Below are 13493 nucleotides of genomic sequence, written 5' to 3' on the forward strand. Positions count from 1 at the left end.
GTAGATGAGTGAGGGAAGTGTTTTATTATTACTTAGAGATGGTATAAATGTATACTGTATTTAAGAAGTTTAATTTTCTCTTAGTTCATATTAGTTTGTTAAGCTATTTTGTAAAGACCAGAAAGAAATGTATAGCTACACATGATACTTAGACTTGTCATATGCCTATTGCTCTCTGTTAGTTACGTGTTCATTTTCCTACATTAGCTTCTGGTTAACACCACACACAAAGAGGCATCAGCTCAATTCTTAAAATTCAAAGCCATCTTTCTTTCCTATCCATAGCATACATGGTTCAATAATATTGTATTTCACCTACTCTAGTACATAAAATTTATGTACAGACTGTTTCTTCCTAAACAGTTTTACCATCTCTTCTTAGATTTCCACTTGTGAGGAGAAGTTGGCCTCATTTGAAGAAACTAGTTGTCTTCTTCAAAACACAGTTCCCTATTACCTGACCAACCAAACTCTCATTTTTCAACATGATAGTTCTCTTATTTTAGAAATACATTTTAAAGTGCAGATCTCATAATTATAGAGTTAAAATAATCCTTAAAAACATTCACATATTTCCTTTCTCATAGGAAGTCCAGTATTGTGGCATTAAGTCTTTTGTATGTTAAATATCAGGATGTATATTATTGAATTTCATGCTAGATTTTCAATGGACTTACTGATACATGGGCATTCTGTGTCTTAAATTTCATTGTTTTATAAGTATGTAACAGGCATAAGATATATTTACACAAATATATAGTATATTTATATAAACATATATAACACTCATACGTCATATATAGTATACAATATATAAAATATGTAAATGTATGATGTGTATGTTATTTATAAACATGAGTATGATGATAACATATGTAATATTATATATATTTTATACACAAATATATTTCATACAGCATATATGAGATATCCTTATCTTATGTATCACATATATAATTATAGACACATTTGTTACCCATAGCATATATCATACCTATTTGTGTCTTGTATATCATATATATGTTTTTTACTCAAGTCGTTGACTTCACTTGCAGCTGTTTCACTTTCTCTCTCGTGTTCATTAAAAGTCCTCTCCATCCTCGCCTCCCCTCTGTGGCAGGAGCAGGTGTGCTTTATTTACAGACTAGGCTCCTTCAGTAACATTTGAAGGCTGATGTGGCCTGGAATGTGTTTACCGTCCTGTTTAGATAATAATCAGACCAAATCCTTGGGCCAGGAAGGTCGACTGGTGCTTGGGGAAGAAGCAGCTCACATTCTCATTTCTGTTCTGAAATGCCATTTACTCTGGTTTTGGGTAAGTTAATCCTGCTTTACTTGAATGTACAGAACTTGATAGTTGTTGAGGGCGTATCGCTGAGCTGTGTTTCTGGTTTTGTCACTAGAATTGACCTTGGACAAGAAACTGCAAACATTTCTCTGCTTTGCTTTGTCAGTGTGAGAAATGAGAATAATAATGTGCCCACTTTACAAAAAGGAGCCTTAATGAGTTTTGCTTTCATGAAGCGTTATGAGATCCCAAGGCAAGGGGTGCTGGAGGGGCTGACTTGCTGCAGAAATCTGAAAGTGCTGTTTCATCTGGTATTTTAGAGATTTCTCCCAGGGTTGCAGTGATCTCAGACTATCAGGTTTTTTGAGTTGTTGTTAAGAAAAGGATTTGGAACCTAGTAGGAAGACATGGGAATTTGAGTTAAATTTTCCTATTTGCTCCGGATCCAAGTTTTCTATACACTTATGTGATTCTGTGAAATTAATCAGCTTGGATAGTCCTCATAAAAACAAAAATGAAGCCTGAAAATTATATCTGTCACTTTTCTAACAAAGTTGCCCAGTGCCCAGATGGCCAGTGTTCAGGCAAGGCCGGCAGTAGAGGGAAGAGCATAGTGATGGTGAAATAAACTGCTATCCTGGGAGCCTTCCCTGTGGGTGTGGGTTACAACAGGGACAGGAGCTGGTTATGAGTTTCTGCAGGAAATTGTACAGTAAAAATCATGATGGTCTTACTTCTGTAATAAAACAGTCACCATTCGTCTAGAAATTTGGCTGAGTCTCATGATGACTTCAGGAAAATCACTCTGCACCTCTGTATCTACCGCTGACAAGAGCAGATGAATGTGTAAATGTAATCCAGGCTTTGTCTTGCAAGTGGCCAGTGGTGTGAGCTGGATGAACTGGTTATCTGCTCGCTGGAGCCCCTGCTCCAGGCCCCCCTCCAGCCTTTGCCCATTCCCCTCTATCCTCCGTGCTGCTGCCATCTCCTTCCTAGAAACAAGCCCAAGCCTCTCCTGCCTGAAGCCCTCTCCATGCTGGCTGTTGTCGACAGCTGTCACCCTACACCCTACATTCCAGCTGGAGTACATTTCCCAGGGTTTCCTTAAACAGCAATGCCCTTCAGTCTCCCTTTATCAAACCAGTCCCTTTGCCTGCAAATGCTCTTTGCTCACCACCATCTTACAGACGCTGAAGCTCCTGCCTCTGCTCCGAGGCTGTGAGCCTTCCTGGGAAGCTCCAAATTCTGGCAGACAGGTCCTCACTCTGCCTACCCCCACCCCACCCCCAGCGCTCCCTCCCATATCCTTTCTGCCTCTCACACGGCACAAGCTGTCTCTACCCAGCTGCTTTTCATCTTCCTACCCCAGCTTCCACCTGAACCAGGCATTTGTATCTACTGAATGAATGAATTGTATCTCAGGTATGCAGTATACAGACATGCTCTTAAACCTTATCAGAGGTACAGCTTCCGACGAACCTCATTTTAGGTGACAGCTTTAGAGGAGACATTGGACTCCCCTGAGGTCCTTGTGCTACACTCAGGCAGGGACCCACGGGACTCAAGTTTCAGTGATCCCATTTTGGTAACATGATAATGCAAGGCTATAGTCAGGAGACGCTGACATGTGTAATCACAGGGTGTTCAAGCTGGAAGGGGTCTTACTGAGGTCACTTGTCTAATCTTAGGTAACCAAGTAAGGAAACTGAGGCCAGGAGGGTTGGGTCTTTCTCTAGGTAACACCAGAAGGTTGAATCAGAACTGAAATCAGCACCTGAAATCCCCTAACCACTGTCAGGCTACTCTTGACCTCCAGCCATGGCTCTGCCGGACACCTTCCCTGCTGCTCAGCAAGGACAGCGGTGGTGGGAGAAAGGGCATGACGTTCAATGCTCTTCCATCAAATGATAGCAATAGGATCAGAAGAAAGTTGACCATGATATTAAAAAAAAATTATTTATTTTTAATTGGAGGATAATTGCTTTACAATATTGTCTTGGTTTCTGCCATATATCAACATGAATCAGTCATAGATATACATGTGTGCCTTACCTCTTCAACCTCCCTACCAGTTCCCACCCATCCCACCCCAGTAGAGAGCAAGTGGGAATTTGCTCTATGATGCAGGGAACTCAAACCCGTGCTCTGTGACACAATATTTATTTTTTAAAAGACTGAGGGTCTGTTGTAGCAGCCAGCTCCTCTCCTGCTTCTCCATGTGATGAGCCCTCTGCCCATCTTCTGAGATCCACTGAGGGATGGGAGGACACGAGTCTGTCCTCTGCTCCTGCACCTCCTTCAGCCCTTGGATTCATGCACAGGCCGATTAGTTTTGCCTTTTCTCCACCCCACAACACACCATGCTCCCTTAGCATTGAGGTCGCTCAGAATCAAATATTTAATGTGCTTTTTGCCTTGGAACTTTAAGGAGGAAAGACACAAATGGATCACATAATATATGATGAGAACATCCTGTGTAACTTTCAGATTGGATATTCCCACACCAGTGTTTATATGTTTGGAAAATTTTAAATGGAGGGATCTGTCCATGCTGGTAAATGGGTAAACAAAGTGTGAAATAAAACTAGAAAGGAGGTGGTGTTGATCTAGCTGATCTCTAAAGATATCTTCAGGGAAAAATTCTGTGATTCTTTTCAGTGATGGAATCCAGTGAGAAAAAAACCCTCAAAGTTTCTGTTGGTGCTGTTTGCATATTCTCATCAGTAAGTAGGAAATAAAAACTAAACCAACCCATTTAACTAGTCTTTGGTGCCCATCAGTTGTGCCCTTCAGGCTTTCTCACATCTCTTGTAAGTACACTTCATGGTTATTTGTCAGCATGTTACAAATGCCTTTAGTGAGAAGCTTTGCAGTGATCACTGAGGAAGGCTTTCTTATCTCTCCTTGCTATTCTTTGGAACTCTCAATTCAAGTGGGTATATCTTTCCTTTTCTCCTTTGCCTTTTGCTTCACGTCTTTTCTCAGCTATTTGTAAGGCCTCCTCAGACAACCATTTTGCCTTTTTGCATTTCTTTTTCTTGGAGATGGTCTTGGTCACCACCTCCTGTACAATGTCATGAACCTCCGTCCATAGATCTTCAGGCCCTCTGTCTATCAACCCTTGAATTGATTTGTCACTTCCACTGTATAATTGTAAGGGATTTGATTTAGGTTATACCTGAATGATCTAGTGGTTTTCCCTACTTTCTTAAATTTAAGTCTGAATTTGGCAATAAGGAGTTCATGATCTGACCCACAGTCAGCTCCCACTCTTGTTTTTGCTGATTATATGGAGCTTCTTCATCTCCTGCTGCAAAGAATATAATCAGTCTGATTTCAGTAACAAACGTCTGGTGATGTCCATGTGTAGAGTCGTCTCATGTTGGAAAGGGTGTTTGCTATGACCGGTGCATTCTCTTGGCAAAACTTGGTTAGCCTTTGCCCTGCTTCATTTTGTATTCCAAGGCCAAACTTACCTGTTACTCCATGTATCTCTTGACTTCCTACTTTTGCATTCTAGTTCCCTAGGATGAAAAGGACATCTGTTTTGGGTATTAGTTCTAGAAGGTCTTATAGGTCATCACAGAACCATTCAACTTCAGCTTCTTCAGCATTAGTGGTTGGGGCATAGACTTCTATTACTGTGATATTGAATGGTTTGCCTTGGAAATGAACAGAGATCATTCTGTCGTTTTTGAGACTGCATCCAAGTACTGCATTTTGGACTCTTTTGTTGACTATGATGGCTACTCCATTTCTTCTAAGGGATTCTTGCCCACTGTAGTAGATATAACGGTCATCTGAATTAAATTCATCCATTTCGGTCCATTTTAGTTCACTGATTCCTAAAATGTTGATGTTCATCCTTGCCATATCCTGTTTGACCACTTGCAATTTACCTTGATTCATGGATCTAACATTCCAGGTTCCTATGCAATATTGTTCTTTACAGCATTGGACTTTACATTCATCACCAGTCATATCTACAACTGGGTGTTGTTTTCACTTTGGCTCCCTCTCTTCATTCTTTCTGGAGTTATTTCTCTACTCTTCTCCAGTAGCATACTGGACACCTACCGACATGGGGAGTTCATCTTTCACTGTCACATCTTTTTGCCTTTTCATCCTGGCGATCTTCCTAAGCCTTCCTAAGTGATCAATGCCAAGAAATAGAGGACAACAATAGAATGGGGAAGATTAGATACCTCTTCAAGAAACTTAGAGATACCAAGGGAACATTTCATGCAAAGATGGGCACGGTAAAGAACAGAAACAGTATAGACTTAACAGAAGCAGAAGATACTGAGAAGAGGTGGCAAGAATATACAGAAGAACTATAAAAAAAAAATCTTAAGGACCCAGATAATTTAAATGGTGTGATCACTCACCTAGAGCCAGGCATCCTGGAATGTGAAGTCAAGGGGGTCTTAGGAAGCATAACTACAAAGCTAGTGGAGGTGATGGAATTCCAGTTGAGCTATTCCAAATCCTAAAAGATGATGCTGTGAAAGTGCTGCACTCAATATGCCAGCAAATTTGGAAAACTCAGCAGTGGCCACAGGACTGGAAAAGATCAGTTTTCATTCCAATCCCAAAGAAAGGCAATGCCAAAGATTGCTCAAACTACCGCACAATTGCACTCATCTCACACGCAAGCAAAGTAATGCTCAGAATTCTCCAAGATAGGCTTCAACAGTACATGAAACGTTCAAGCTGGTTTTAGAAAAGGCAGAGGAACCAGAGATCAAATTGCCAACATCCCTTGGATCACCAAAAAAGCAAGAGAGTTCCAGAAAAATATCTATTTCTGCTTTATTGACTATGCCAAAGCGTTTGATTGTGTGGATCACAACAAACTGTGGAAAATTCTTCAAGAGATGGGAATACCAGACCACCTGACCTGCCTACTGAGAAATCTGTATGTAGGTCAAAAAGCAGCAGTTAGAACCAGACATGGAACAGTGGACTGGAAAGGAACATGTCAAGGCTGTATATTGTCACCCTGCTTATTTAACTTATATGCAGAGTACATCATATGAAATGCTGGGCTGGATGAAGCACAAACTCAGCAGTGGCCGGGGGAAATATCAGTAACCTCAAATATGCCACCCTTATGGTAAAAAGTGAAGAGGAACTAAAGAGCCTCTTGATGAAAGTGAAAGAAGTGAGAGAAAAAACTGGCTTAAAACTCAACATTCAAAAAACTAAGATTAAGGAATCAAGTCCCATCACTTCATGGCAGATAGATGGGGAAACAATGGAAACAGTGACAGGCTATTTTCTTGGGCTCCAAAATCACTGAATGTGGTGACTGCAGCCATGAAATTAAAAGACACTTATTCCTCAGAAGAAAAGCTATGACTAACCTAGACAGAATATTAAAAAGCAGAGACATTACTTTGCCAACAAAGATTGTATAGTCAAATTTATGGTTTTCTAGTAGTCATGTATGGATTTGAGAGTTGGACCATAAAGAAATCTGAGAGCTGAAGAACTGATGCTTTTGAACTGTGGTGTTGGAGAAGACTCTTTAGAGTGCCTTGCACTGCAGGGAGATCAAACCAGTCAGCCCTAAAGGAAATCAGTCCTGAATATTCATTAGAAGGATTGATGCTGAAGCTCCAATGATTTGGCTACCTGATGCAAAGAACTGACTCACTGGAAATGACCCTGATGCTGGAAAAGATTGAAGGCAGGAGGAGAAGGGGATGACAGAGGATGAGATGGTTGGATGGCATCACTGACTTGATGGACATAAGTTTGAGTGAAATCTGGGAGTTGGTGATGGACAGAGAAGGCTGGTGTGCTGCAATCCATGGGGTCACAAAGAGTCGGACACGACTGAGCAAATGAACTGAACTGAGAAGCTTGCCTTTGGTCTCTGCCACAGAGAAATCCCTACAGTGTTTCTCACAGTGGGGACTATGTGTAATTACCTCTGTGATCCTAGCTTTGTGGCCTTGGATCATCAGGACCTACATTATGGGCAAATGAGCACATTTCCAGAGTATAGATTCCAGTGTTCAAAAGCAGAGTCATACTGAATTTACTTTAATGATAAGATCAAATGGTACAGTATATATAATAACTGATTATAATTAAATACGGCTGATATGCCCCAATTGGCTAATAAAGATTTAAAGTGTTCAAAAAGAAAATAGAAATAAAATCAATTATATCAAATAGTCATATAATTTACATAAGATTACAAACTTGATAAACACATAAATTGGAAATGGCCTTTGAATACTGAAGTGTTCTTTAAAGATTTAACGTTAACTCTAGAAAATAACTTACATGGGAATGTTTAAATTTTTTCTTAAAATTCCAGAGATTGGGAGAGTTCAGTTCAAGAAGGTCACATGGGAGGTTCCTGGAGTCATCTCCTGCCAGAGACACACTGAATCTACAGCAGCATATTAAGCAGTTCTCGCAGAAGGAAATCCAGAAGTGAGTTGCATGACTCCTTCACAGCAAGCAAATGAGAAAACCAACATGGAAACAGTAGGAAGGGCTGAGACACAATGTCACCATAAGCCTGCCCCTGTGATGGTAGCACACAGCTGGGAGGGAACTCAGGCTCCCAGCTCTCCCTTGGGGAACGAAGGGTTCGGATCCCACATCTGGGGCCCCAACTTAAAGGACTTTCACATGAGACATGGTCTCCCAAAACATCCAGCTCTGAGAGCCGATGGTGTTTGTGACCCAAGATGCACAGGCCGTGTGAAACTAAGACACAGTTCTTAACAGCCTCATGAGGACTCACAGTGACTCTCACCCCAGGGCTCAGCAGAGAGGCTGCAGGGTGACACATCCAGTTTCTTCAGGAAAGAGGCCTATTTGCACATCTTAAAACCTATGGCCTGAGGGGCAGGCTTCTCTTAACTCACATCCAGGGGATGACTGCATCCTTTTCATAGACTGGAATGACTGGTGGGCACCACTTTTGTTCTTTCCCTCTGCTTTGCTCCAGGACTCTGGGATCACTTGGCAAGGGGCCTGTATACGTGTCTGGCACCCTGGCTATTTTGGCTACTACATAGGGGATGCACCCTTGGTAGCCTGGCTCTGGTGGCCAGAGGACTTCCTCATAGGACTCTAACAGTGATACAATCCTTAAACACCAGGACATAGCACAGAGGCAGCAGCCTGAAATGTCAAGTCTTTCCATGAAAGAAACCTAATTTTAGACCACAAAATCCATGGCCTGAAGGGCAGGCTTCTAATTTAGCACACATCTAGGGTATGACCATAGTCTTCCTCAGAGACTGGGGTCCAGCATGCACATTTTTCATGCTGACCCCCCGCCCCACCCCAGGTCCCGGGTGTCTCTGTGAAAGGAGCTCGTGCACCTAGCTGAAGCCCCTACATTTATGGGGCTGCTGCAGAGAGGACACATCCCTGAATCTGATAACTGGTGCATCTGGTGTCCACAGGTTCAACTGGATGGTAGCAAATACAGAAACAGTTCTTAACTGTCCATAATCTTAGGGATATATACAGAGGTAGCAGACAAAAATAGCATCTTCCAGTCATGTTCTGAAAGAGGCATATTATATATATATTAAATCTGCTGCCTGAGAGTCTGGGTTCCAGTCAGTCTGAATTTAGGTACTGAATGAGAACCTCCCCTTTGAGACACTGAAAGATCTTTGTACACTCTCAAATACTAGGAACCACTAAGAACAAAGAAGGAAGTTTGGACATTCACAAAGGTTTGAGAGCCAACAAGGAGCTAGGACAGAGTTGAATGGCATGGTTTATCTCCTATCCCAGGTTACTCTATCAAGATGGGAAGAGGCAGCTGCTTTATCTAATGCACAGAAATCACCACAGAGAATCAAGAAATTGAAGAAAGAGAAATGTATTTCCATACCTAAGATAAAACCTCAGAAATAGACCTTAATGAAATGGAGATAGTGATTTATTTAATAAAGAGTTCAAAGTAACTGTTATAAAGATACCCACTAAGATCTGAAGAACAATGAATAAACAAAGTGAGAATTTCAGCAGAGACAGGAAATAAAAGAAACTACCAAACAGAAATCAAGCACTGAAAAACATAATAACTGAACTAGAAAGTTCAATAGAAGTTATCAAAAATAGACTAGGTCAAGCGGAATAAAGGTTTATCCAACATGAAAAAAGATTTCATTCAATCAGAAGAGAAAAAGAAAAAAAAAGAAAAGAGTGAAGATAGCTTTAAGATCTTATGGGGAAAAATCATGTGGACAAATTTTTACATTGTAGGGGTCCCAGAAGAGTAGAGAGAAAAAGGAGGATAAAACTGGAAGAAATAATGGCTGAAAACTTTCCTAACTTGGAAAAAAAAAAAAAAACAAACAGACATCCAGATTTAGGAAGCCCAGAAGATGTTCCAAATAAGATGAATCCAAAGAGAACCACATAGGCTTCTGGTTCAAGATGGTGGAGTAGAAGGATGCACACTCATCTACTCCTGCGAGAACACCAAAACTGCAACTAGCTATTGACCAGCCATCGAAAGGAGGATGCTAGAACCCACCAAAAAAAGATAACCCACATCCAAAGACAAAGAAGCCACAGCGAGACTGTAGGAGAAGTGCAATCATGATAAAATCAAATCCCATACCCCCTGGTTGGGTGACCCATAAACTGGAGAATAATAATACCAAAGAAATTCTCCCACTGTTGTGAACACCGAGTCAGGCATCCCAGTTTGCAGATCCAACAAAGGAACTGGGAATCCTGAGGGACTATGACCTTGAAGGCCAGCAGGATTTGATTATAGGACTTCTACAGGACTGGGGGAAACAGACTCCACTGTAAACAAAATCTCACACACACCAAGACCTGAAAGAAAGGAGCAATGACCCCACAGGAGACTGAACCAAAACTACCTGCTAGTGTTGGAGGGCCTCCTGTAGAGGTGTGGGTCAGCAAGGGCTCAGCACAGGAATGGGGGCACTGGAAGCAACAGGCTGGGAAAGTACCCCTTGGAGTAAACCCTCTTGGAGTTTGCCATTAACCTTACCCTAGAACCCAGGGCTGAGTCGCCTCAGGCCAAACAACTAATGGGGAGGGAGCACAACTCCACTCATCAGCAGATAATTGGATTAAAGCTTTACTGATCAAGGATCTGAGAGCAGAGCAAGACCTGGTCTTTCCCATCCAGCCCCTCCCATCGTTTTTTGTCTTTTCATATTGTTCATGGGGTTCTCAAGGGAAGAATACTGAAGTAGTTTGCCATTCCCTTCTCCAGTAAGAAGCAACAGTTAGAACTGGACATGGAACTACAGACTTGTTCCAAATTGGTAAAGGAGGACATCAAGGCTGCATATTGTCACCCTGCTTATTTAACTTACATGCAGAGTACTCACTGAAATGCCAGGCAGTATGAAGCACAAGCTGTAATCAAGATTGCTAGGAGAAATATCAATAACCTCAGATATGCAGATGACACCACCCTTATGGCAGAAAGTGAAGAGGAACTAAAGAGCCTGTTGATGAAAGTCATAGAGGAGAGTGAAAAAGCTGGCTTAAAACTCAACATTCAAAAAATTAAGATCATGGCCAGAGGGGAGGAGAGGGTGAGATATATGGAAAGAGTAACACAGAAACTTACATTGTCATATGTAAAATAGACAGATAGTCAATGGGAATTTGCTGTATGGCTCAGGAAACTCAAACAGGAGTTCTGTATAAACCTAGATGGGTGGGATGGGGAGGAAGTATACCTATGGCTGATTCATGTTGAGGTTTGACAAAAAATGAAATTCTGTAAAGCAATTATCCTTCAATTGAAAAAAAAAAAAAAAACCAACAACTAAGATCATGGCATCAAGTCCCATCACTTCCTGGTAAATAGATGGGGAAACAATGGAAACAGTGACAGACTATTTTCTTGGGCTCCAAAATCACTGCATATGATGACTGCAACCATGAAATTAAAGACACTTGTTCCTCGTAAGAAAAGCTATGACCAAACTAGACAGCATATTAAAAAGCAGAGATATTACTTTGCTGACAAAGATTGTATAGTCAAATTTATGGGTTTTCCAATAGTCATGTATGGATTTGAGAGTTGGACCATAAAGAAATCTGAGAGCTGAAGAATTGATGCTTTTGAACTGTGGTGTTGGAGAAGACTCTTGAGACTGCCTTGCACTGCAAGGAGATTAAACCAGTCAGTCCTAAAGGAAATCAACCCTGAATATTCATTGGAAGGAGTGAGTTGAAGCTGATGCTCCAATACTTTGGTCATCTGATGGAAAGAGCCAACTGATTAGACAACACTGGGAAAAGATTGAAAGCAGATGGAGAAGGGGATGATAGAGGATGAGATGGTTGGATGGCATCACCAACTCAATGGACATGAGTTTGAGCAAACTTTGGGAGTTGGTGAAGGACAGCAAAGCCTGGTGTTCTGCAGTCCATGAGGTCACAAATAGTCGGACATGACTGAGTGACAGAACAAAACCAGTCCCTCCCATCAGGAAGCTTACACAAACCTCTTAACCTCATCCATAGGAGGACAGACAGAAAAAGCAAGAAGAAGTACAGTCTCACAGCAGCTAAAATGAAAACCATATTATAGAAAGTTAATTACATGCACCCACTCCAGTATTCTTGCCTGGAGAACCCCATGGACAGAGGAGCCTGGCGGGCTGCAGTTCATGGAGTTGCAAAGAGTCAGACATGACTGAAGCAACTTAGCATGCATGCAATCACAATGAAAAAGCAGAAAATTATGTCCAGATGAACAGACAGGGTAAAACCTCAGAAAAACAGTTAAATGAAGTGGAGATAGGCAATCTTCTAGAAAAAGAATTCAGAATAACGATAGTCAAGATGATACAGGATCTTGGGAAAACAATGGACAAGATGTAAGAAATGCTTACCAAAGACCTACAAGAACTAAAGAACAAACAGAGATGAATAATACAGTGGAAGGAATCAATAGCAGAATAACTGAGGCAGAAGAGTGGATGAATGACCTGGAAGACAGAATGGTGGAAATCACTGCTGCCGAACAGAATATAGAAAAAAGAATGAAAAGGCCTAAGAGGCCTCTGGAACAACATCAAGTGCACCAACATTCACATTATAGGCGTCTCAGGAGGAGAAGAGAGAGAGAAAGGACCTGAGAAAATATATGAAGAGATAATAGCTGAAAACTTCCCTAACATGGGAAAGGAAATAGTCAACCAAGTCCAGGAAGCACAGGCAGGATAAACCCAAGGAGGAACACACCAAGACAAGGGAAAAAATGATAAATAATATACAAGGGAACTCCCATCAGGCGAGAAACTCTACAAGCCAGAAGAAAATAGCTCAATATATTTAAAGTGATGAAAGGGAAGAACCTACAACCAAGAATACTCTACTTAGGAAGACTCTCATTCAAATTTGATGGAGAAATCAAAAGCTTTCCAGACAAGCCAAAATTAAGAGAATTCAGAACCACCAAACCAGCTTTACAACAAATGCTAAAGGAACTTCTCTAGGCAGGAAGCACAAGAGAAGGAAAAGACCCGCAGAAAATAAACCCTGAACAATTAAGTTTGGTCAATCATATATATTGATAATTACTTAAATGTAAGTGGATTAAATGAACCAACAAAAGACATAGAGTGGCTGGGCAGATAAAAATATGTCCATGTATGCACTTCCACTTACCACATCACTCTACTTGAACCCCCAAATTGTATGTAATTATTTTATATTGTTAAGTTAATCATGTTCCCCTTATGGCTTGCAATTGTAATTATCTTTTATTTTTTGCCTATCTATCGATTGTGAATACTGACATTTTTTACTCTTGTGATTATGTAAATGTTACTCACTTAATATCATTGTATCATGATTGGTCAATAGAAAAATAATAGAACTCTGTATCACCAAAACAATTTAATAGAAAAACCTGTAATCATTTTTTAAATCCAGATGGATATCAGAATTATACAGGAAGTTTTTGAAAAATATAAATGCTGAGGTATTGCTATTTTTTTCTCCGTAGCTCTGGACTTGCTTCTAATGAGCAGTCATGTTTAAAAACAACTGAACTATATGATGATCTTTTACTTTTATCTAGTTTGTTTCATTTTTTCTTGTTTCATTGTTTCATATTCAGTGATCTTGTTTCATTTAGTTTATGTTTTTCAATTTCTCCATCTCTTTTAATTTTTGTTTTTTGATGTTCTTTCTGAAGCCTTTTTCAAGTGTA

The 13493-nt window shown here is 40.7% G+C and overlaps 1 long non-coding RNA gene across 1 annotated transcript in view; it reads left to right on the plus strand.

The window, feature by feature from the left end:
* The first annotated feature begins 1000 nt into the window (after positions 1 to 1000).
* LOC123330423 overlaps positions 1001 to 13493 on the plus strand; it is a 31677-nt gene continuing 19184 nt past the window's right edge. Inside the window, exon 1 of the long non-coding RNA XR_006546348.1 lies at positions 1001 to 1315. This is a non-coding gene — a long non-coding RNA (uncharacterized LOC123330423). The remainder of the gene's footprint in view (positions 1316 to 13493) is intronic.

Source organism: Bubalus bubalis, chromosome 2 (genome assembly GCF_019923935.1).
Source record: "Bubalus bubalis isolate 160015118507 breed Murrah chromosome 2, NDDB_SH_1, whole genome shotgun sequence".
NCBI classification, from domain to species: Eukaryota; Metazoa; Chordata; class Mammalia; order Artiodactyla; family Bovidae; genus Bubalus; species Bubalus bubalis.